This window comes from Motacilla alba, chromosome 4 (genome assembly GCF_015832195.1).
Source record: "Motacilla alba alba isolate MOTALB_02 chromosome 4, Motacilla_alba_V1.0_pri, whole genome shotgun sequence".
Taxonomy (NCBI): Eukaryota; Metazoa; Chordata; class Aves; order Passeriformes; family Motacillidae; genus Motacilla; species Motacilla alba.
Genome location: NC_052019.1, coordinates 20,185,111 through 20,210,165, shown reverse-complemented (window position 1 = coordinate 20,210,165; position 25,055 = coordinate 20,185,111). Strand labels below are relative to the sequence as shown.

Genomic DNA, 25,055 nt, shown 5'->3' with positions numbered 1-25,055 from the left:
GGTTATAATTTTATCAATAGTACAAATAAAGCCATTCTGTGTGTGTATGTGCATGGTAGGGCATGGGATGAATCTGAGTGCTGCCTACAGAAAAACATTTTATATGTGACTGTTCCTGCTCACTATGTCTAAGTTTTCTGTACTTGTAAGAGCTTTCACTGAAAACCAGCAAAGTTCTGAGGCCTGCAGGATTGACTCCTATCTGTTTGCAGAGCAGGTATATTCAATATTTGTATTTTGATACTTGCCTATGACTTAATTTAAAAACTCCCTCAACCATTTTAAGGAACGGGTAAGATTATTAAACCTTGCTTTTATTCCGTTATAGTGTACTTTGTGGTCTAAAGGAATAACTGAAGCTGCCTACAAAGTAACAACTTGATGTGCAAACAAAGTTGACAAAGAACATAAATCAAAAAAATAAATTTTTCAAGTGTGTTTGATATGACTTTCATATGATATGGCTTATTTGATGAAATTTAGGTTTGTTTTATAAAAAAATTAATTATTTTAGGAGGGAGCAAGGAATTTCAACATGGAAATATAATCAGGTACTTCATGTGGGCTGTGGCATCTTTCTACCTTCCTATTACCAATGTTCTTGTGAACAGTAATTTTTGCCTGTAATAACATTTATTATAAAAACAATGTTAATTAGGAGTTATATTAAACTAACTATATTATTAAGGAGTTATAAAAACTCCTTCAAAGGCCTGCTCAGCCTTCATTCTGTTACTTTTGTTTTGCCTATTTTTCTTTGAATTTGGCTAATAGAGTACCTTCTCAAATGATGACAAGTCCAGCTGTGATTTTTTTTAAATTGATAAAAATACCCCTGCTGAAGATAAAAACAACCAACCAAACAAAAAAAACCCCAAAACCCCACAACCAAAAAAATCCTTCACTCTTCCAGAATAAACCACTTTAATTTAAAATATTTAAAACAGGTGCTTGCAGAGAAAGCATATTTCATTTCAACATCTGTGGATTTATTCCTGATAGAATTGTGAAAGCTCTTGAAAGTCAGATTTATCTTCATCCTGTCCTGATTTTTTTTCAGGCATTTAAACATTAATTTAATAAATAATTTGTTGCAGTATAGTAAAGAGTGTGTACACTATTTGCCGCTGACAGGTGTCAAGATTTAATAGAATTTACTGTATACATTCTGAATACTGTATGAAATTTCATATTTCAATGAAATATCACTGACTTTAATGAGGAAACAGCTCTGGTGTCTAGATAATTGAGTAACCTTGTAACTAAGATCTGTAAGGCCGGGAGGAGGGAACTGAGTGATTTTTTTCTTTTTTAATTTTTTTCCCCAATTTATTTTGAGGCTTTTTCCTTAGACACAATTCCCACTTTTTTTTAACCCCCAGTGAAGAATGCAATACTATGAAAACTTATCAACCTATCACTTTTTAGGTGGCTGTGTTCTGCAAACATACACAGAATATGAGGATGGTTACAGGAAAATCCTCTGTTTGTAAGACAAATCAGCATTATTCTGACTCTCCCTAAGGATAAGAAGCATAATTAACTGCTCAGCTGCCCTGATATGGTTTGATTTTTAAGCAGAATTTTTCATATTTTTACAGCAATTCCCTTAAACCTCTATAAATTATTTGAACCAGCACCTTATTTCCAAAAAGAACCAAAAAAACCCCTGGGCATTAAACATAATGCTCGCTTCAAGTATTTTAGTTATTACTCTGACATAATATTAGCAACTGCTGATCAAGGCAGTTTGTCGGGCCTTTATTTAAAACATAAGAATATATGTTTATTGAAAATATTTTCTTTTGTTGTCGTTTGAGTTTGGGATTTTTTCCAGATTGAAATTAGCATCTTATTATATCTAATGGAGTCTTTCTAGCTGAAAAACATTTTGAGTCAGCAATACATGGGTTCAGAGAAATCCTTTCCTTGCTGGTGGTCTTTGAATCATGCTCTTGAAAATGCAGCATTTTGCCTTGTAGTGCTTCTGCTATTCACTTCTGGACAAATACTGGAACTCCTTATTGTGAAGCATGAGGACTCAATGTACAATTCAGCCTTACAATGCTGTTTTAAGAAGCAAAACCCTCCAAGACAGTGGGTTGCTGAGTTGCCCTGTTGGGTTATGGGATAAACTTTATCTTCACAGCCACAGAAGAGCTCAGAGAGACACTGGAAGAACAATACTAGCCCAAATAATACCCCAACAGATCTACCCAGGCCCACCATAGGGCAATCAGACCATCAAAGGTCCATCTGAACAGGCCCAGAGGAGCACAGGGGTGTATAGTAGCAAGTAAGAACTCAAAACAAGGATTCAGGAGGAAAAATCATCTTTCTGTGTAATAATGGGGATTGCTGTCTAGGTATCTAGAGCAAGATATATTCCCCCATAAGATATAGGGGAAAGGAATTTGGGACAGCAAAGGACTGAGATGATGTTTAGGGGAGAAACCATCAGGAAGACAAGTGAGGAGTTTAGGTGATAGAGGGGAAATAGAGATATAAGGGGATAATAGGGCTAGTCACGTGTAAATAGTTTGCTGGGTGATAAGTTTGTCTGGTTATGTTCTATGCTGGATGAACACCATTTGTCCTGTCCTCTTATCAAGTTCCTTTCTAACTCTTTCCTGGGAATGGGCTCTCTGTAATGAGTGCCTGTATAAGTATGGGTGTGTCCACTACCACTAGTAGTGGTCTTTCATCCTGTCCAGCCAGAGAAGATGGACAGAATGAGGCCCCTGGTGCTGTTTGTGTTCATGGGAGGGCTTTGAGTGTCTGTGATCTGTGTGGACAACTCAGTATATATCTGGTGTATGTGTCTGCTGGGAATATATCTTCATCTTTGCTTGGACTTGGGGGTATGGAAGAGCAGCAGCAGCCTCATGTCCCTCAGGCTGTCAAACCCATTTTTCTCTAAAACGCCTTCAATTAAGATTTGACACTTAGAGCCTTCTACTCCATTGCTTTCTTGCATCTTTTCTCAGAGCTTGAATCAGTACAGCATTTGAGTACAGATTTAATTTAACATGGTTTGAAACCTGTTGCATTTTAATCTCTCATCTGTTGAAAAGACTGCCATATCTAAACTAGTAGGTTAAGGGAAGATGGGGTGCTTTCTATACACTGCACTTGATAACAGTGATTTAACCTCTAATTTGGATAAACTGCCGTGCCACTTTAGCTACACAGTAACTGCATTTTTGTTAACTCACTGAAACAGATCAACCCTCTTTTGCACAGTAGGGACTCTATGGTCAGCATTTTAAATCACCTAGCCCATGGAGTTTTTAGCAATCTCTACATTTGAAAATAAAAATCAATTTACTCATGTCCTCTAGTATAATTTGCGTTGAAACATATCTATCTCTAAGCTAAATGCTTTTCTTAAGTGCTGCTCGGTTTAAAAGTTAAATACTCCAGTAGTGACCCCACTGAGAACTGACAAGTCTAATGGAACATGACACAGCAAAAAATTTGCCAGCAATTGGCAAATCATCAAGGAGCAGCACAACAGGTTCCTACTGCAGTTACATATCTGGAAACAAAGTTAAATTTGTTCTTAAAATGCCCCTTATTAATAAAAAAAATTACAATGTTAATTAGTAGAGAAATATATGTGATATTTCCTGCTATACTGAAATCTGTGGATTTGGGATTAGGTTCTAAGAGTTTGTATAGACTAGTCAAATTCACTGCACAAAAAAGATCATCAGATGTCATCAGAAGGTATCCTCTTAGTTATTGTGAGCATATCTTCTCATCAGATCAGAACTTGGCTCAACCATTGTAAACCCACTCCCTAAAATGCAGATATTTCGAAAAAAATTTAGGCATACATTGGAGAATTCAAAATTTAATACTTTTAAAACAGATTTCACTTGCCAGACTTCAGCTTGGGAAAAAATCAGAAAACATTTATTTAAAGAGCTTAAAATCTACTTTGTCATTGTAGCTGATAGAAGCTTCCACCACAATTTTTTTTGAAATTTATCTGATAAAATGTAGGTATTTTTTTAAACTTTAGTAAACTATTCATCCAATAAATCCCTAAACATTTGCAACCAATTTCTGAGACAAATATGCTTTATCTTTTCCTTCCAAAGTTATAAAACTTTGTACAAAAGAATGTAAGTGACTTGAGATATTTGTATGTATGGTAATGTTTCTCCTGACTGTGGGTGACTGTTACCTTAGGGCTAGTAGGGCTGCGTCTTATCAAAAAGGGAAGGCACCTGCCACTGCAGGCTGGGGAAAATGCTGTTCTATCTCCAGTTTAATGCCAAAGAAACTAACTCAAATATTCCAACCAAGCAGTTTTCCACTGGTTTCTCTCCTCCTATTCCTAATCAAAAGAGGTTACTAAATTTTATCAAGGACATAAACAGTATTATGAACTCAGTAGTCAACAAGTACACCTGGGGATTGGAACTAGATGATTTTTAAGGTCCCTTCCAAATCTATCCATTCTATGATTCTTCATGTTACAAGTTATGTGCTTTTGTTTTACACACCCATTGCAGAAATATAGTCAAGAATGCTCACTCTTGCTCCACTCTACACATTTTTAATGACCATTCTTGTACAATATAGACCCACTAGTCAGGGCTAGTCATGACATGTTCTAGCACAGACACTGGAGAAAAATGCAAAGAGCTTTTCACTTTTTCATTTTTGAAAACCACACACAAAGCTGATGGTAACAACAGACTTGAGATGTACTTAAGGTGGCAAAAGTTTTGTTCCACTTGTCCCTGGAGATGGAAAGCCTTCCAAATCAATAGTGACACTGTATCTAGACACAATAATTTGAACATCTACAGAATGCATTCCTAGCTGTGGGTCTTTTTCTTGGAGGAGTACAAAACCACAGTAGTTTGTAGCCATATAGTAGTACAGCAGTGCAGCAGTACTTCTGTAAACCATGCAGCTTGGTCCACAGGATCTGAGGAGTCATTGGCAGAGGAGCTCTAAATAGTATCTATGACAAATCAATGACTACATGCAGATTTTGCTTTCCACATTGACAGGCCCATAATATCCTTGAATGGTTCCATTTATCGAGGACCTATAAAAACTGCATGGGGAGTAGTTCCAGCTACTGTGAGAGAAGAAAAAAGGATAGGAACAGTTATACAGTAAAGAAAGAGACTGTGGTTTGGATGAGCCCCATTTTTTCTGCATTCTGTACACAAATATGTTACATTCAGAAGACCATCCAAAATGGCAGTGAAACACCGTCATATGATTAAAGTGGAGTACATTTATATGGCTTTTATATTAAAAGCCATGACTGTTTTATGAGCTGTGTGATCAGGGACACAATAGATCTCTTAGAGCCTAACAAGTATTGACGACATGATCAGGGAACAATAATGCAGAAAACAGCTGAGAGAGTGCATATTGTAGAAAATCACTGTTTAAGGGGGAAAAAGAAAGCAAGAAAGCCAGTCTACAGGGATATACAGCTACAACAATACTGTTGTTGAAATTCTTGCCTCCTAATTGCTGTAATTCAGGAACTGCACCCCAGTTTGTGCTGTGGCATATTTTGACATGCCAAGACATTATAAAAATACTTAAGCATGTTAGAAAGCATCAGCAATTTCTTTCTCTGTACCTTAGGCTAAATACAGTTAAACAGCAGTTGAACATATCTCGAGAAGCATTTGGTGCCCCAAGGCTTGGACTGCTGTCATTGTGAATGTGGCATTATCGTGTACTGCTGAGACAGTGCATGCCATCTCTAAAACAGTCTTACTGAATAAAGTCAAACACAAATCCACTGCTTGAGATATGCCAACCACACTGAAGTAATGAATATATTAATTGCTTTTGGACTAGAATAATTTCATGTATATCATGCCTAATTCTAAAATTCCTTTCAGTGCTAAAGAAAATACTTGAGACTACAGAAAGGTTTTATGTGTATTGATGGAATAATTAATATTGAGAGACAAGGTATGACGATGAGATAAAATAATGAATTCTAAAAATCTGATTTATTTTTCAATGCAAGGAAAGAAATATAGAAATAAAGAATGAAAGTGAGAATTTTCAACACTTTACTTGAAAAATGGTTGAAAATAATGGTTCCTCTTAAACAATCCCTAAAGCCATCAAGACTCACTCCTGTGATGAGTACAAAGTCCTAATACTTTACAGTTTCAAGAGAGACCAGAGTGACATGTTAAAGGAAACATGTGCTGGTAAATGTTCCATTACAATTAAGACTAACAAAAAGTAAAACAGACAAAAAAAGCAATGACATAGGAAAATAGAGAGAGTTAAATGGTTCTTTATAGTTGAAAAAAGTTCATGCTAGATGAATGAAAGTGAATTGGCAAGAAGAGAAAGCAGATATGGTAGAAAAGAGCACTGTTAATGTACCTAAAAGGCAAGCAAAAAAACCCAAAAAACCAAAAAAACAACAAGAGTGGAAATAATCTGTTTTGCATGCCCATTGTGAAAAAGATCAGAAGTAATGTCTTGATTGCAATGATGACAAATCAGGTGAGAAATTAGAAAAATCTATGAGGATGACTGAAGTAGTAATGGAAGGTTACAGAATCTGGGATGAGTTTTACAAATGTCTAGAAAAATTTTTTCCCAGGATAACATAAACATAGCTAATCATATCTTGGGAGAGAAAGGATGCACAAAACGACCTCTAAAGTTTCCCTTCATCTTTACAGTTCTGTTGATGTGATTGCCAACTCTCATGTACTTTGGCCTCAATCCAATTCCTAACTGCTTCTGGGTTGAGACTCTTGACTTATTCAGTAATAAATCAACCTCAGACAGTGGGCCTCAGTTCAACCAAAAATCCATTTTAAAATCCTCCTTAAAATTTTATGGTATTAAAACTACAAGCAAAACCCAGAAATAGTTGGACCACTTAAGGAATACAGAAACATAAAGCCTGTAATGATAAAAACACCCCACCCACTCTCAAGTTCCAACATGATAATTTAGCATTTATAAAATTTTATTTCCTGAGGAAAAAACACATCCATCCTATTTTACAATTAGTTTTTTCACAAAGTTAAAGAATGAATATTGCTTCTGCCTGTAATGGTGCAAAACAAATCACACCTCTGAAGTCCATTAAACCTGAAACTGGTGTAAGAACCAAAATTTCACAAGTGCTTGCATCTTATATGATATTTTTGTTTTTCTTCCCTTGAATATTACCTGTCCATGTTTTAGGGAGGAGCAGTCAAATAAGATAATGAACATATAAAGTTTTAATTGGATTTTTTATGCTTATTAAACATACTACACCAGTCTGTATAGCTATTAAAATGACTCAGACATGTAATCAAAGAAATATCACCCAAGTAATAAAGAAATACTGCCTAAGCAATAACATTTCTGGCTGAGTTTCCACATGGTCATAGTTATTTCTATCATAGTTACCTCCATCATGTTAAAGTATAATATTCTTTAATTGTTTCCTGAATTATGGAACTATTTGATAAAAAAAAATAATCTTGCCTAAATTAGTGATTAGATCAGTTCAATAATATTGCATCTATGTTCTTCAAGGAATCACCAGTATTTCACAATTAACTTAAAGACAGTTTATGTAAAAAATATCTCTGGATTTTGGGGTTTTTTTAACACTAAAAAAGCCACATACTAGTACTCTTATGGGCCAAAATCATATTGATCTTGTCAGTGGAGGACAATACCATAAATTGTTGCAACATTATAGTTAAGTGAAATCAAATTCAACGGGTTTAATCCTAGACAAATACTAGTTTGATTACATTATAAAATAGGAAAGGCCAGTAGAAACACAGTTTTCTCTTGTTTAAGTTGTATTTATCCTGTAGTTCAGACTGTATTATTTCATTTTCTTTCACAAAACCAATTGCATATATATAATGAGAACTAAATGTCGGCTTATGGGATACCAGTGGTGAGTACCATACTAAATGCACCATGCTGAACCTAAATTCCCCAGATTTTAATTTTCTAGATTTAAATGTATTTGCTGCAAGACTTCTTGTAATCCTGTTAAATCCTTTGATAGCCTGATTTACTTCTATCACTGAAATGGCAACATATCCTTCAGAAAAGCACGACTTACTGTGGCTTCCTGAAGTAGCACAGACATTAAGATGTAGGAAACATTTAAGCCATCTAATTGTTCTGCCAATCTAATGCTAAGGTATTAATCTGTCACTGTGTCAAATTACATGCCTTTATTTTTTTCAGTAAAATGTGTCAGTGCTTAACAAACTCTGAGCTGAAACAATTTATGGAGCAATTAGAATGTCAACTCTCCTACAGATGACTTAAGAAAATCTGAATCGAGGCTCAAGAGTCACCATAACTTCCTTGATACTCCTGCCAAAGTGATGGAACTGCAGGAGCTCTAAGGGAATCAGGCAGCAAGCAGCCATTATTAGCTTACCTTAGCTCTTCCTCTCTTTTATTTTATTTCCGGTTGATAAGGACTTAATACTGTATTTTCACATCAGGAATGGACACCAGGTAGAGAACAAGTGCTTTTGCCACAGAAGACAAAGACACCATGGCTTCCCCTCATCTCCCTTCAATTTATGCCTACCTCATTCAACAGATAACTTATTTTTGGAGATATTCAAAACAATATTTTCTAAGGGATGCTAATGAATGCAGCATTGCTTTCATTTAGAAATGAAATGACATGGGCCTGAAAGATGTCTGGTGTCCTTTGGTCTCATGGATATCTCACAAATATCTTCAAAGATATACACAACTGAGAATGAAAGTTGAATACATAGAAAAAGTCAGTGACATGGAGTTTCAAGCTCTTCTTTAAGACTGAAATTTGTTAAAGCAATATAAAAGTGCATTACATATGGCTAAGGTTTAGCTTCAAATGGTGACTGATTAAAAAGATAAACCCCCACTAAGCACACGGCCAGTTAATTGTCACAAGCAATGGCAGGAATAAAATCAATAAACAAACAGAAAAACTGACCCACTTGTGCTTGTTGACAAGAACTCAAACTAAGGTTTGAGGCTTCTGTTTGAAGGGTTCTATATTTAAGAATTGGTTTTGAGGGAAAATACTGATTTCTTTCTTTCATACCTTTCAGTGAGCTACTTCTAACAGAATTATTCTGACACATGAAATAGTAACTTGAACTGATTATGTTGGTAGTACCACTGCATTTGTGAAAATGAAATGCTTCGTACTGTTCCACTTTGTGCAGCAAAACATTGCTGGATACTGGATCGTATTTTATTCCTGCATACACAGAATAAAATATTGAATAGTAACCTTTAATAAATAGTAGTACTGCTTTCATAAAAAGGGAATTACTCAGGTTTCCAGAGTTTTTCTGTGTGACTCATGCAAAGTATATTTTGTTACAAGTCATAGACTCTCAAAAGTTAAACTTGTAAGTGTAAAATGAGCTGAAGCTCTGTTAATTTATATTATGTTATTTTCAAATGGGGAAAAGAACAAAGTTATCTATGCTCTACATGCAAATGATTACCCAAATAATGTAGGGCTCAGCATGAAGCAGAAACAAATAACTTGTGACTACTTGTCTTTATAGCAGCTGTCAAGAGAAAGTCATATTGTAAAAAGAAATATAGCAGTCATGTGAAGGATCTATTTAACCTTTTGTGTCACGTGAAGGGAACCTTATCTCAAGCAATGGAAAAAAAATATACACTTATCTGTTCATGTCATGCATGTTTCTCTCACAAATGCACATATAAATTTGTAATTTTACTTAATGATATTAGAAGATCTGGATTAGAACCAAATTTAATTCAATGCAGTGAATTGAAAAGTACAAAGAATGCATTTTCATGTCTTTAACAGAAATTCTGCATAACAAAAGACTGAAATGAATGTTAAAAAGCGAAATAGAAAAACATTATTGTATTATTTCACATTTTTCCTATGTGTCTAAGTATACTTCAGAAGAAATGTGTTAAATTTTATAAAATATATTGCTCATCCTCATTAATTGTGAAGAATAACAGAAATATAAAAGCATAAAACTCAGCCGTAAATGATAATACTTCCACTTGCCACTGGGAAAGAAGATTATTTACTGATTAAGTAGTTATAGAGTTTTGTCTTTTACTCCATGTCAGTGCCATGAACCTCCTCTTTTATAGAATTATAGAATAGTAGGATAATAGAATATTCTGAATTGGAAGGAATCCACAGGTATTATTGAAATCCAACTCCTGACCCTGCACAGGACATCCTCAAGCGCCACACTAGGTGCTGAGAGCATTGTATAAATATTTCTTGAACTCTGGCAGGTTTCAGTCCACTATCTCCCTGAGGAGCCTGTTCTGGTTCTCAAACACCCTTTGGGTGAAGAACTTTTTCTAATATCCAACCTAAATGTCCCATGACACAGCTTCAGGTCACTCCCTCTGGTCCTGTCACTGATCATCACAGAAAAGGGATCAGTGCCTGTACCTTCACTTCCCCTCATGGGGAAGTTGTAGACTGCTTTGAGGTCTCCCCTCAGTCCTCTCCAGGCTGAACAGACCAAGTGACCTCAGAGGGTCATTGTATGGTGTCTTCACCATCTAGATCCCCAGTCCTTTCACCATCTTCATAGCCCTCTTTTGGATGGTAGCTAGTAGCTTTATATCTTATACTGTGGTGCCAAAAACTGCACACAATGTTCAAGCTGAGGCTGTCCCAGCCAAGAGCAGAGCAGAACAATCCCCTTCTTTGCCCAGCTGGTGCTGCTGTGCCTGATGACCTCAAGACAGGGTTGGCCCTCCTGGCTTCCAGGACATATATTCAACTTTTCATTGACCAGGGCCTCCAGGTCCCTTTCCATGGCTCTGTTTTCCAGCATCTCATTCCCCAGTCTGTCCATACAGGGCTACCCCACCCCAGGTGCTGAATCTGGCACTTTTCCTTTCTGAACTTCATGTGGTTCATGCTTGCTCAGCCCTCTGATTTGCTGAGGTCTCTCTGCAGGGCTGCCCTGCCTTTGAGGGAGTCAAGAGCTCCTCCCAACTTTCCATCATATGCAAACTTGCTCAGTCCCTTCCAGTCCTGTGTCCAAGTCCTTTATGATGATATTGAGGAGGTTAGAGCTGAGGATGGAGCCCTGTGGAACTCCACTAGTGACAGGTCATCACTCTGATGTCACCCCATTCACTGTAGCCCTTTGAACCTGACCCATGAGCCAGCTGCTCACCCATCACATGCTGCGTTTATCCAGCCGTGGGCTGCAACTTTTGTCCAGGAGGGCACTGTAAGAGACAGTATGCAAAGCTTTACTGAAATCCAAAAAGATTACACCAACTGGCCTCCCTTGATCAACTAGGTGAGTAGTATTTTTGTAAAAGGAAATTAAGTTTTACAAGCAGGACTTTGCCCTCATGGAGCTGTACTGGCTGTGACTGATGATTGCATTATCCTACAGGTGTTTTTAATACCTCACAAAATTAATTTCCCTAAATTTGTACTTCTGTTATAAGTACTGATGCTTTCTTATTAAGATTTTGCTGGGAAGAGGAAGTTTGGGGACTTAAGTCTTTTGCTGTTGATGTAGTTTTTATAGTAAGTATGTGGAAAAGTCTTTACACCTCAAAAAATGAAGAGACAAATAGAGAAAGATAATGAATCTCTCAGTGCTCTCAGTGTGATTTATGTCCTGCTCAAAGGGATTTTTTCCATTAATTTTTTTATTGATTTTTCAGCTGTGTCTGCAGATTACAGCAAATTAATTGCAAACATCAGCTCAGAATTTTTCCATATTTATGACAGATTCATCTGGGTTACAGTCCATTAGTAATTAAGTATTAAGCACAGCACTAATTCCTCTTGAGCACATAGAGCCGAAAGACTGTAATCCTACCCATGAATCATAGGGATGTTACATGAAAAGAGGTTAGAGTATCAGTGCTTATCTCAGTATGGAATGACATATAATGATATTTTTTCCCTAACAATATGAAGTATGGAAGCATTTTGAATGAAACAAAACAGAGGAAAAACAATCATGTGTTACTTGCAAAGTCTAAGCCTGCCAGAAACAGTAGTGTCAATCCTTCCTGTGAGAGATAGACTCTAACAGACACCGCAGTGTGTATCGTAGCTATTCGACCATAATTATTCAACAGTTATAGGTGGTAAAGAAGTATAGCTTTTACTTTAAAGATAGAACTGTGGATTGGTGAATGTTAAAGGCAAGACTGGACTAGAACAGGGGTATCTAAGCATATCAGTCAGGAGCTATCTCTCATCCCTGTGATGAAGATACTGGGGTTTAGTTGACTAGGTAATAGCGTTTTCAAATTTCCTAAGTCATTTAGTTGAGCTGACCATACTCTGCAACAGATTTCCTAAGATATTCCTCCAAATTTTGTGAAATATTTCCCAGCCCCAGTAAAATAGAATAATTTTTGTCAGAAGTAACTGCAGTGGAAGTACTTTTTTAGTAAATCAATTCTATTATTGCTTTAAGAATATTTAATATCACAATTGATCTCCTCATACATTGTGTAGCACAATACTACAATTAGTCAGTATACTTTTGTTTAACATGGTTGCCAAAGCATTTAGCATATCCATAAAATTGTAAATCTCAGGAAATATTCCATTGTTCCTCTGCTTGTGACGTCCCCAGATTTCTTAAGACGTGCAGTATATACACTTTGGGCTATTGCTTTAGAGTTAATATTTACCTTTCCCAGAATAAATGAGATATTTTCCAGCTTGTTCCATTCATTTGAATATCAAGAAATTTTTAAAATTATTAATTAATGCTTTCACTCAGACTTCAGTAAAAATGACAATGTTAGGCTTGCTTCACTGGCAGTGCATGACTAAGTTCTTGACAATAAGTAGGAAAAAAGCCTTAATTATGTCTGTTAGTATTGCATAAAACTTAGCCAAGCAAAACATATTAACAGTGAGAGAGTGAAGTCAAATTATCTTCTTTTTAAGAGTACATATACAACAACAAAAAAAAAGTTTTAAATGTATTGACTGGAGGTGAGGAAAATAAAAAATAATCCTCTTGATTGTTCCCAGTTCAAATCCACAGTCTACTAATCTACCTAATATTAATTGGAGTTGTCATAATCAGTTAGCAGCTGCTGGACTATTTTGAAAAGCCAAAGACACTAAGCACTAGTGGTTAAAAGGTCAAATATAGGAGCCGGACAGAACATAAAGAAATGGAAAATGAAAAAAAAATGAAATCTGTAGATTTCATTTGACTTGCAGGACAGCTATTGTTAAAGCCAATAAATTATTGTGGTGTTTTGGCAATTATTATTTCAGAGAAATTTTTAATAAACTGTTAATTTACTTTTATTAAATGGTTATTTCCCACTATTGCTCCCACAATGTACCATAGCTAGACCATATGGTGCATACGTTGTACAGGCATTTTCCTTTCAGGCCATTCTGAATATTGTTTCCTACAGAAAAATATTTAGCAGAAAATTGTTCTCTCTGCAGTATTTTAGTCTCTGGCTTCTCTCTGAGATCATAATGGAAGCGTCAGTTAGGATTGTGGTTCTTGTGAATGTAAAGCATTGTGCATTGAAGTATAGCTAATTTATTCATGTAATAGATTCCATATTGGCTGGTACAATTGTTTTCTACTTCTGTCTACTATGGAGATGCAACTTCAGGCAAAGAAATGTGTACTGAAATGTCACCTGAGCCACATTTATTGTCACATGAGGGAATTATTCCAGAATTATTCTAAGAGTATGGCATGCTGCTACCAGAGATGAATAAATTCATACCAGTAACCGCACATCACACTTGAGTATTTCATGGACCTTGGACAGGAATGAGCAGCAGAAAGTGCTGATGAGCATTATTTCATGACCTTTTGTAAACAAAGCATTTCTGATAGTGATCCATTAAATTAGGTCTAGACTAATTGCAGCAGATTAACCCACAGTCCACAGTGGTGGACACCAGTGATTAGTTTATTAAACTTACACTCAACTTACACTTCAAGATAGTTAACTTAAATGGATTGGTAAAGCATTTGCTATATACATATATATATATTCTATTTTTAATCAGAGATGAGTGCCTACCTAGCTAAATTCGAAAATTATCTGTTCACTTTCAAGTGATACAGATAGAGATCAAATGGAAAAACTAATGTGTTCTCAAAATACTTTGACAAAAAATACTTTTCAGCATTAAAATTAACATTGATTTTATTCTGCTATTTCTGTGAAGGTATTTTGAGACTCCTATTTTTTATTAGACTATTTATGTATACTCTCAAATCTCTTTCCAGCCAGGTGTGTGAAAACTCACTGTATGTGTAATAGTGCAAAAACCAACTGCACAAACTCTCAGTGCATGTTTTACCCTACCAGACATATGGTTTGGTAATTACATACATCTTGAGTGATGTTATAATTATTTTGTTCTGCTGCACAAGTATTTTGTGGAGTTTTCTCTGTTTCTATTTACTGACACTTTTAGTCACTGAAAGTAGAGAAGGTACAGAAAGAGGTCAAAATTGACAGTAAAACTGAATCAGGGCTTCTCATGCCAATGAAATAATGAAAACCAGCACTGTTCTTACAGCAACAATAATGAATATAAATAGACAAAGATCTGAACAGCTACTGGGAGAAAGAGAATAAGGCATCCATTTCAAGAAAAAATCTTTTCCTGCCATCACAGATAGCCTTGTGATCTGGATAAATTAGGATGCCCTTTAAAGAATTTTCATGCTTCAAGAAATGTCTGTGAGAGACAGGTCTTCCTCATTTTCCTTTAAGGAATCAGATTTAATAGGTTGAATTTAACGTGTATTTTCTACATTTATATTTCTTGCGTCAATCATTCCTGGACAAAATCTGTTATCTCTTCTTTGACAAACTTCAATACTTAATATGAATATCCTTTTCCCTCCCTGGATTTGTTGACTCAAGCACACATATCCCTACAGCTCTACAGATAACAATAGCAGAGTGCAAGTACCATCTAAATAATTGTCACTAGATATAAAAAATTTGTCCAACTATTTTTTACGTTTGAAATTAAGTCTATAAGTAAATGTGTAAATCTGCACCAAAGTAATATAATGGAATAGCTTTAACTATCTGATTTTCTTCCATATAAAATGCTGGACATCATATTTAAGGAAAGATCAAAAAAGCAAGCTAATTTGCTTTTTTGACTGATAGCATCTTCTAGACCCACAAGATTAAAAGTCATTGAATACGTGCCATATAATTTAATCTCAAGAGATTAGGACATTTCTGTCTGTCACTAAGTGCTTGTATGGACCTAATGTGTTTAATACCGCATCTGTTTGAAACTCAGTAGAGAAATATCTTGCCTCTCATTGAAACTATTTGAATATAATTACATCTTTTTCTGGAATAACAAAATAGCAATTTTTGTGATATTTAATAATGCCATAAGAGAACAATTAATCATGCTATAAGAGAACAATTCTGGTTAATTTATAATAATTTTATTCATAGGGAGATGTTAATCTGAATTAAGATTTACAGACATATCTTAGATTTCAAATTTTAAGAGGTAAAACTGAGGGAAAAGGAATAAAAAACAAATTTGGAATAAATTTTACTTGCTAAACAAAGTATCATTTAATTTCTCTTTTGTTAGATTCTCTTATTATGCTTCAGTCCATGAAAATTTGTCTAGCTGCTGACATCTCTTGTTCTACAAAACAAAACTTATACAGATTTCTACAAAAAACGGTATTTTGAAAACTCTCTTAGGAAATTTAAAATTGTTTTAAATATCTCAGATAAACAAATTTGCCAAAGGAATTATAAACATCTATGAGAATTTCTCTGTGATTCAGCTTTACCTAATTTGTCTTTCAGGGAAAAATAATATATAGCTAAGGCATAGCTTTCACAAGATGCATTACATCACTAGTACATAGGATTTAGAAGTTTGGTCAATCCAGCTTCATTTAAATTTCTAAAAAGCATAAATATTTTGATAATTCAGAGACTAACTTTATACTGCTCTGGTATTCTTTGAATCAAATATTTCTGTCATCAATGAGAAGTGCAAATTCAAAATAAACAACTAGAGCTGGTGGCATGCCAACATCTGAAACTAATCTAAAGTATGATCCAGATCTGTTCCAAGGATAGCAACTGAAAATTTCAGTGGAACAGAAAAATGAGATAAAGTCTCTTGAGATTTTATGTTTTGGGTCTTAAATATTCTAAAGCAGATGAAGATTTATGCAATTTTAAACCCTTTTCTAAGATACTGTGACATCAGCAGCATATCCAAAGCATAGATAATTTTTCTCCAAAAAGATAACAGGTACATTAAAGATGGTACCAAAATTTTTGCTATATTTCACTGCATCTCATCTATTAAGTTTACATGGACAGAGATAATAAAACACCAAGATAGAAAATACAATTTAAAGATGTGTTTGTAGCCTGTTGTATAATTACTGTGTAATGTATTTTACAGCTCATAAGAGTAAAGCTGCTGAGCAAAGCTGCTCAGCAGCAGTGTGTGTGTTTTTCTGACTGAAGAGTTTTAGGTTAAGTGGAATTCCTTTGAGGAAAATGAAAGATTGCTCGATTCTCAAGAGTAACTAAACTTGTTTAGCTGAGAGAATTTTCTATGGCTCGGAGGGGAATCTGTGCCCCTGACTCTAAATTTATGTGTGACAGAATGAGACTTCCAGGAGACTGTAGAGTTTGTTCCACATAGGAATCTACTGAAGGTTGCTTGACTACATAATGTAGGAGGAAAGGATATTAAAGAGAACTGGCAAAATACATATTTAAGATTTTCATATTCTGTCTAGATCATAAGATTTTTTTCTCTATTAAGAACAATAAAAAATTTTTAGTTTATTACATAATGTTCTAGTAAAATAAGGGTATAGAGAATATTATTATTTTGAAATCTCTCGATGTGTTATTTACCTAGCAAGACTCAACCAAGAAGATTATCAAGCAAAAATATAAACAAAGGAATCCTATGAAATCAACAAGTATGAATTTTTAAAGAGATGGCACCAAAAAATGAAACTGAAGCTACTTATGGAGTCATACCAGCTTTGCTTTACCTAGGGGTAACATATATAAAAGTTCAGTAACCCAGAAATTTAGTGTGACGGAAAAAAAAATAAAAAATCTGGTCTTCCTAACAAAGCTTTTGCTTTAAAACCGCTGTGATTAATTTGTCAATGCTAATATAGGATTCAAAAGGATTAGTGTGGTAGAAACTTGATCTAACCCTTAGTCACAAAGCACTGTTGCACATAGCATATAATTTTTAGGAAAAATTAATGTGTAAGACAGATGTCTGCTGTGATATGCCATTACCATTTTACAAATAATATGTTTCATCCTATGTAACACCAATGGTGAGTTATATATGCCTACATGTGGGTGGAACAAAGCAGACAGGCTCTAGAAGAGCACTGTATAATGTGAGATTGCAGATGGAAAAGAACAAAACTAAATTTTACAGGATGGGAAAACTTTTAAGTGCTTAAGATTAACTTTCACCATTTTTCTCTGCCTGTTATGAAACAAATAAAAACTGAGTATTACACATACTGTCCTACCTTGAATGTTTTTCTGGTCTTCTAGTATATTTTCAGGTATTATTTGGATGGGGGGATATTATTTGTTGGGATTGTTTAAAAAGACAGCAAAAGAAGGCTAAGAAGAGCATGGAAGAGGCATTTCTGTTCATTAAGTATGCATACCTTAAAAAAAAAAAGTGAAGGAAAGGAAAAAAGAAGAAATTATTGTATTTGAAAGGAACTCAACCCAAAAAGAAGATAAGCAATTATAATGAAATATTTAGTGATTTAAATAGGCATTCCAGTCAGTAAACCTGACTCAGTCTGAATATTACAATTGCTTCATGCTTAATATTCTGTTGTTCATCAAATGAAATTAAAAGCAAGGTAATTCTAGGTTACCTCTAGATCTGGTTCAAAAAGAGAAGTATTATCAATAGCTATTGCTCATCTCATCTCAAAAAAATCTATCAGGTAACCAACACATCAAAGGACTTGCACTGCAGTCGTATCCTACTCTGTTTCTAATTATGAGGTTCTTCTCTGCAGGAAGCAATTCTAAAAGAACTGTAACAATTTATTTTAAGGCTACAAACATCAGAAGAATTCTGTGTCATACATCCTGAAATGCAGAATATCTTAGCACCTCACAGCTTGCAACTGGCACGTACACAACACTTTTGTAAGTAAAGAGTCTCTGGAAAACAGCTTCTCAAAATAAATTCTGAAATTAATTTCTCCCTATTATTAACTTCATAACCTTATGTTAATGAAAATAGTCTTTTATTGACCAAATAAAATTTGTGAAAAAGCATAATTCTCTAATATCTGCCTAAGAGATATATTTTGAATTTCCCATATTTTAAATAGTGAGAAATAAATAATGCTGAATGTAGAAGTAAAAAGAACAACATTTTCTTTGCCATATGCTGAAAATAACTGTGTGGAAATGTAAAGATGGGGAGAAAATAGTGTCAAACAAAACAGACATTTTCATACTTCTTTTTCTATAAAAAGTTATAGTACCTCACTTTGGAAACTATTTCACTTGCTCTGAAAGTACATGTCTTCTGAGCTCTGCTATGCTCAATGAAGTTAAATAGAAACTTTTATTTCCATAAAGAAGTGTCAGCATATTGCAGGAAACAAAAACCTTTATGACAGTTTACATTCTTACATTTCTGTATCATACCCCCTGCCATGACCTTCAGTATAGATCATCTGCAAGATTTTGATGTTATTGTCCCAGATTCAAAACAAATTGAAATGTTGCATAGAAAATTTTCTGATTTACAATGGTCAGCAAGAGTAACTTAGAAGAAAGTTGCACTGACAAAATGTGGTGTCTTATCTTAATCTAGGTACAGAACTCATATTCCCAAATAGAGACTTGAATTGCATTTTTAACTATATTTCTTACTTATGCAGCTGATATTTCAAGTCATTATGCCTGTGTTCAAAACTCAGTGCTCATAAACAACTTCCCGTCCTCCCAAGTAATGTCATGTGAGCATTCTCCTCTCTAATTGAATATGGGAAAGATCAGGAACATGCCCTGTATCTTTTGCTGAATGATGAGCACTCAGCTAGAAGAGGAGTAGGGACCTGTGGTCAGGTTTTAGAAAGCATATTTCTGTCTCTGGTTGAATGTTTGAAAGGCCACAGAGGGAAAGTCACTTTGCTTCCCTCTCTTGCAATAGCTCCTGATAGAGGCCATGCTGCATGCAGATACAGAACGATGATGGCTCCAACCAAGAAATGTTCTAGATGTGAATCCCCTTAAAAAATATACAGAACCTGCAATTTCCAAAAGCCTGCTTACTGAAACTGTCTGTGCCTTCTACTCCAATTTTAACCTATGTGCTGGGTCCATGTGTTAAGGGAGTTTAGAGCTTAACTTAGAACTTAACTTAGAACTTAGCTTAGAAGCTTAAGAACTTCACTGCTATTTTGGCCTGAATGTCACCAGAGCACAGATTTCCAGATGAAATGGTTTTGTTACTGTGAATCTCAGCTTAGTTTCACAGGTAACTTTATGACTCAAAACACAGAGTAAGGTAGATGGAAGAAATTAACATTGTGAAATTGCTTCTTAGGCACTTTTTCTGAGTGTACCCCCTGCCAGAACCAAATATAAATGACCTTGAACTCTCTCATTTGCTTTAACAAACCAGTCAAAAAGGTTTTGTCTGGCATCAAAACTGTCAAAACAGTGCTAAGTTTTTTAATTTGAAAAGGGCGAGGTCTAGAGCTGGTCTATGACACAAATCATAATGCTGTTAATTAAACTCTAAAGCAAATACTAAATTTTGAGCTGCAATAATTACCAACATTTTCTCTAGGGCTCAATATCAAGTACTTATTTCAATTAATTAACTGGTATGATGTGTTCAATAACATTAAAAAAAAAAGAGATGGTTAAAATTCAGTTGAATTTGTTAATAAAATCTTTGCCCCTCAAAAGACAGAAGCTTAGCTTATCATCACCTTGCTCTCAAGAGATTAATGGCATGAAGTCCATAGCTATCATCTCTCCTTGCAAGATATTCACTATTCTGCAATAAAGTCACTTAGAGTAAATATGAGATGACAACTGATTAGAGATCTGTCAGTTTGAGCAGGAAGACTTGACACTATGTTTCTAGCTGAATTCCAAGTCCGTTATTTCGATAATTGCACAAATGAAACTCTTGCATATTTTTCCACAATGTGAAAGCTATGAGCAAATAAGGGCTGTCATTCATTTGTTAACATGATCTAAAAGTAGCACAATGAATGGAAAACATTTGATTGGCCAACTTTTTCTTTAGTGAACCAATACCCTGCTGCTTGCTAGACATTTTGAAAGGCTCTGGGGGATCTGCATCTGTCATGATGACTCATGGAAAGCAATTGTTCCCCTGTTCCAGTCATCGTCTACTTTCTTCAGCTCATCACTACATTCCCAGCAATAGTCAACATCTCACTCACCAGTGTGACTGAACATGAGTTGCAGCAGCATTAGAAGACGTCTGACTAAACTGATATTCATTTAATATTTCCCATCAATCTGCTAGACAAATTACATCAGAAGTTTGATGACTTCAACCCTTCAAATTTTGTCAGAGAATTTAGTGCTCTCAGTCAGGATGTACACTTAAACCTCCACAAACATCACTAATTTAATTACTTGCAGGCACTGTAATGTCAGTATTTATTTGACACAAATAAACCAAATAAAGCAAATATTTGCAAATATACTTGGATTCAGTTTCTCTGTCCAGAAGGTGCCACTATGATCTTCCAGATAGTTCCTTGAATGCATGAATTGAAGGTTTCCCTCTCCCAGAAGCAAGATAAAAAGTATGTGTTCTAGAAAATAATACAGTTTAGATTCCAAGAAATGTTGAGTTTATTAAATCCCTCTGCTGAAGTAATTACCCTTTCTCTTGCTCTTTGGAGGAACTTGTTCTGTGTATGAATACCAGAAACACACAAAACTAGAAAAACCTGTCTCATCATAGAAATATGCCTGTCATAGTACCTTTCCCCTTTCCTCTTTATCTTACTTAATGAAGAAGCTTCTAAAAAATTATCATGGCTGAAAAGAAATCAGTTTTAATGTATTTCTGTAGGTTAACAGAAAGATCTAACCTGGAAAGTAATTTTGAGACCTTGGTGCAGTTTTCCATGCTTTAAAAACTATTTATAACCAGACAAAGATGACATGGTTGGCTGCTGTGTTATTTCCAAAAGAACTCAAAGTCTTTTGAACACTCTTTTCCCCTTAAAATCAAAACTTTATTCCCATTTGGGAAAAATCAACATCTTAATGGTCCATTTTATCATACAAACTTTCTTGAAATACTTTTTCAACTTTTATTTGCATGAATTGTTTTTTCTATTCTATTCTTCTTATTCCTTTGTTGTCTTCTTATTCTATTTCTATTCTTCTTATTCCTTTGTTGTGTTTTTGTCTATCATGTAAGCTGTAGCATGATAGACATGCTACAGCTTACATGATAGACAAAAAACTTTAACAACTCTTAAATCTTTACCATTACTCTCTACTACCAAGTGAAAAAAAAATCAACAAAAAAAGAGCGAATAATAAAAGGAAAGGTAGTGGTAGTTTCATCACTGGTTAATCCGAAAGCTTGATTACATTGTTAGTGTACTAATAGTATAATGGATTTACTATGGAGGTTCATTTATGAAAGGCATGATATCTGGACATTATAATATACCTAAAAATTGATGCATACCTACCTCATTTAAAAACCAGAAATCTAACTTTTTTCCTTTTAAATTCAAATTTTCTTTAGAAAGTCCTGTTTAAATAAAACTTTCTTTTTACCTGTGAACATTAACACATGTTTGATTACTTTCAATTTCACTGAGTAAAACATAATCTGCTGCTTAGACCAAACAAATAAAAAATGCAATTTTCCAGCAAATAACAAAATTGGACAGCAAGGCAAAAGCCATTAACAGCTTTTAATTCATAACTAGCAATTAAGAACTATTTTTCTCATTTAAATAAATAAATGTTCTCCAGACAGTATGTTGAACATTGTAGTCTCACATTCATTTTTTTCAGTTTCTAGACAAAACAACCCCTCTGCCACAAACACATTTCAGCTGTATTATAGCACATTAAATAATCTGCATTTTAGTCACAATGTTTAGCATTAGGTTGTATAAACATCAAAAACCTTTTTTGAACAATATTGCTATCAGATTTCCTAAAACCATGTGGGGTAGTATCATCTGACAGATAGGAAATCTAAGAACAGGATTCTCTACTCCTGAACTAAATAAAATCACAAGCAAACATGCTTCACAAATGTATTTTAAATGGCTCTCTTTTGTCCCTCTACCAACAAAGATACACACTTCCTATAACCCATTTCTGTGTTTGTTTCTAACTTTTCTCTTTGCTGGCGGATTTTTCGCTTGAGTTGGCAGCAGTCAATCAGAACTTTTGTTCTTCAGCTGCTCGAGCAGCAGCAGCCAGGGCAGCCACAACAGCCACAGTTCTGGCAGCTCCTAATGTGTGTCCCTGTCTTTTATTCAGTAGCTATTTACACAGTGTTTACATGTAGACCACGTAGATTTTATAAAGCTCAAAGCTCGGAGTTTAAATGGAAAGCTTATTAGGCACAGGAGTCTCTCAAATTAAATCATAGTAAGTAGCTACTTAAAATGCTTTGGGAGATAGAATCCAGAGTAATACATTTTTATACACAAATAATGCTAATCTAAAGAAAAAGAGAAAAATGGAATAGGAATTTTAATCAGTGAGATGAGCTGGACCCAGGAGTTTCATTGCTATATGATATGTCTACTGTAAAAAACCCCCAAACCATTCTCGTCCTAATGTCATCACATGTAGGTAATTGTGAGCATACAGAACAAATAAAAACATGAAAGCAATTTCCTTAGCTAAATCTCCAAGAAACATACATTGAAAATATTTCTACTCTAAATTTTTAATTTTGTTCCCAAGAATTCCAGACAAAACAAGTTTGCCTGTCCTAAAGACCAAGAAGTTTCCTTTCTGTCCCAAATTTTTATTTCCTTCTTTTTAATTTTTAATCTTTCTAATACAAAATCTAGGAATGGAGAGTTTCAAATCTAAATGTTGTCTCAGACATGGAAACTATTTCAGGATGGGTGAATTTGACCTATAATAACATAGAATTCTGCCTAGGAATTAAACTATGCATTTATTATCAATATTTCCATTAAAATAATGTATTTTTCTATGAAATGTTCTGATTAAGATGAATTAAATTTGCACTGTACTTCCTCACAGTTTGTGCTGAACTTATCTTTTAACAGTTTCCTATTTCCTCTTCAGTCTGCTGGTCTTCAAGTTCTGTATCAATAATATAAGCTTTAGGAAAACATAGGTATTCCATATTTACATCGCAGCTGTCTCCTCACTCTTTCTTGCCCAGTATTGCACAATATTCATTTAAAGCAGACATAAGTGCGCATCCTGCAAATGTGACCCTGCAACAACCCCCTGAATCCAAGAAATGTTTGCATCAATGTCATTTTGTTCAGAGCAGAGTGCTACTAACAGAGTTACCATTTCACTGTGGCCTTGGCGCACAGAGCTCGCAAATGCAAGCAGCAGAGAAGAGATTACAGGCTGAACTTGAAAAATCTTCTTTAGACTGCACTTCAATTCCCTTCACTAAGATTTGAAATGGTTTTGCAATGTATATCTCTGAAACAGCATATGAGAAGGCTGAACAAAGAAGCAAAACTTATGATCATTAAAGATAAATGAAACAAGCATTAAATTTCTAAATATTTTGTTAAAAATTTTAGTTCCACTGTGTTTTAAGCTGTTTTGCATTACTAATGGATGATATTTGTGTTTCATTAAGATTTCATAACTGATAGTATGGAAAAAATATTGCCTTAAAATTGTGATTATAAATTGCAAATAATTTTTTTCATTGGTCCAGAGCATGCCACCATTCCAACCTTATTTATCAATTTTTTTTTTGCATATCCTTGTAAGTAAAATAATTTCAAATATGCTGGGATGTGCATAAGCATCTTTCAACATTAAGCACTTGACTGGTTGAAGATTCAAGGGAATGAGGTAAAGTCTATTTACTGTAACACACATCCTGAGGAGAAGAATGAAAGTATATTAATATTAGGTTCTTTTTTTGGTGACATCAGCTGAGTTTTTTGCATGTGTAATTCAGAGCAATGCCTATGAAGAGTAGTGTAGCAAATCTCTTATTTTACACTGCTCTGGAGATGGTGGTTCAAAATCCAGTACATAATTAAATATATTGGATGGATGTAGCTGAGTGGTTAATGCATGTAAAATTTCCTTGGACAATTCAAGTTTAAATTCACTTTAGTTCTTATAAATCTTGCAAGAGTATAATTGACTTAACATTTTCCCCAGTACAGCTAATGCATTACTTTTATTTCTGATATCCAACACTGAAACATCTGGGGAAGACTGGGCTTTGGGTTTGTTTTTTTTCGTTTTTTTTTCCCCTGATCTTTCAGATGTAGCCATATGTGTAAGTAGTTGATGACCTAAAAGAATGATCTGTTTATTTCAAGACAATAACTGCTAGTAAAATTAATCTGATAAGTTCTGACACCATGACACTAGGATCATAGGTAAATTAATTATTGCGTTAAGAATTATGTATTTTAGGTCTGTTACACGTTAATTTTCTACAAGTCATTTAATAAACAGAAAATGAAAATGAAGGGTATTGTCCTCAAGTATAACTTCACTTTCTCTATCTTGCTGACCCAAATCCATAGTTAGTTCCATGGAAACTGAGTGACTTCAGATTTCCATACCTTCTTTCTGCTGCTCATATAAATTACAAATATAATCTTGAATTCAGAATTAATTTCCCTTTTTCCTTTTTCTTGAAAATTTGTTTAGCAGTTCCACTACCTGTTATTAAATTACTTTATATACATGCATTTTCAAATTTTTAGTGTCATAGTACATATATTTAAGTAAATATAAGTCAAAAAATGTCAACTTCCAGATAG

The 25,055-nt window shown here is 34.6% G+C and overlaps 1 protein-coding gene across 8 annotated transcripts in view; it reads right to left on the bottom strand.

The window, feature by feature from the left end:
* Nucleotides 1–25,055, bottom strand: part of PCDH7 (protocadherin 7) — a 269,546-nt gene that overhangs the window by 4,958 nt on the left and 239,533 nt on the right. The gene's annotated exons all lie outside the window — the stretch shown is intronic.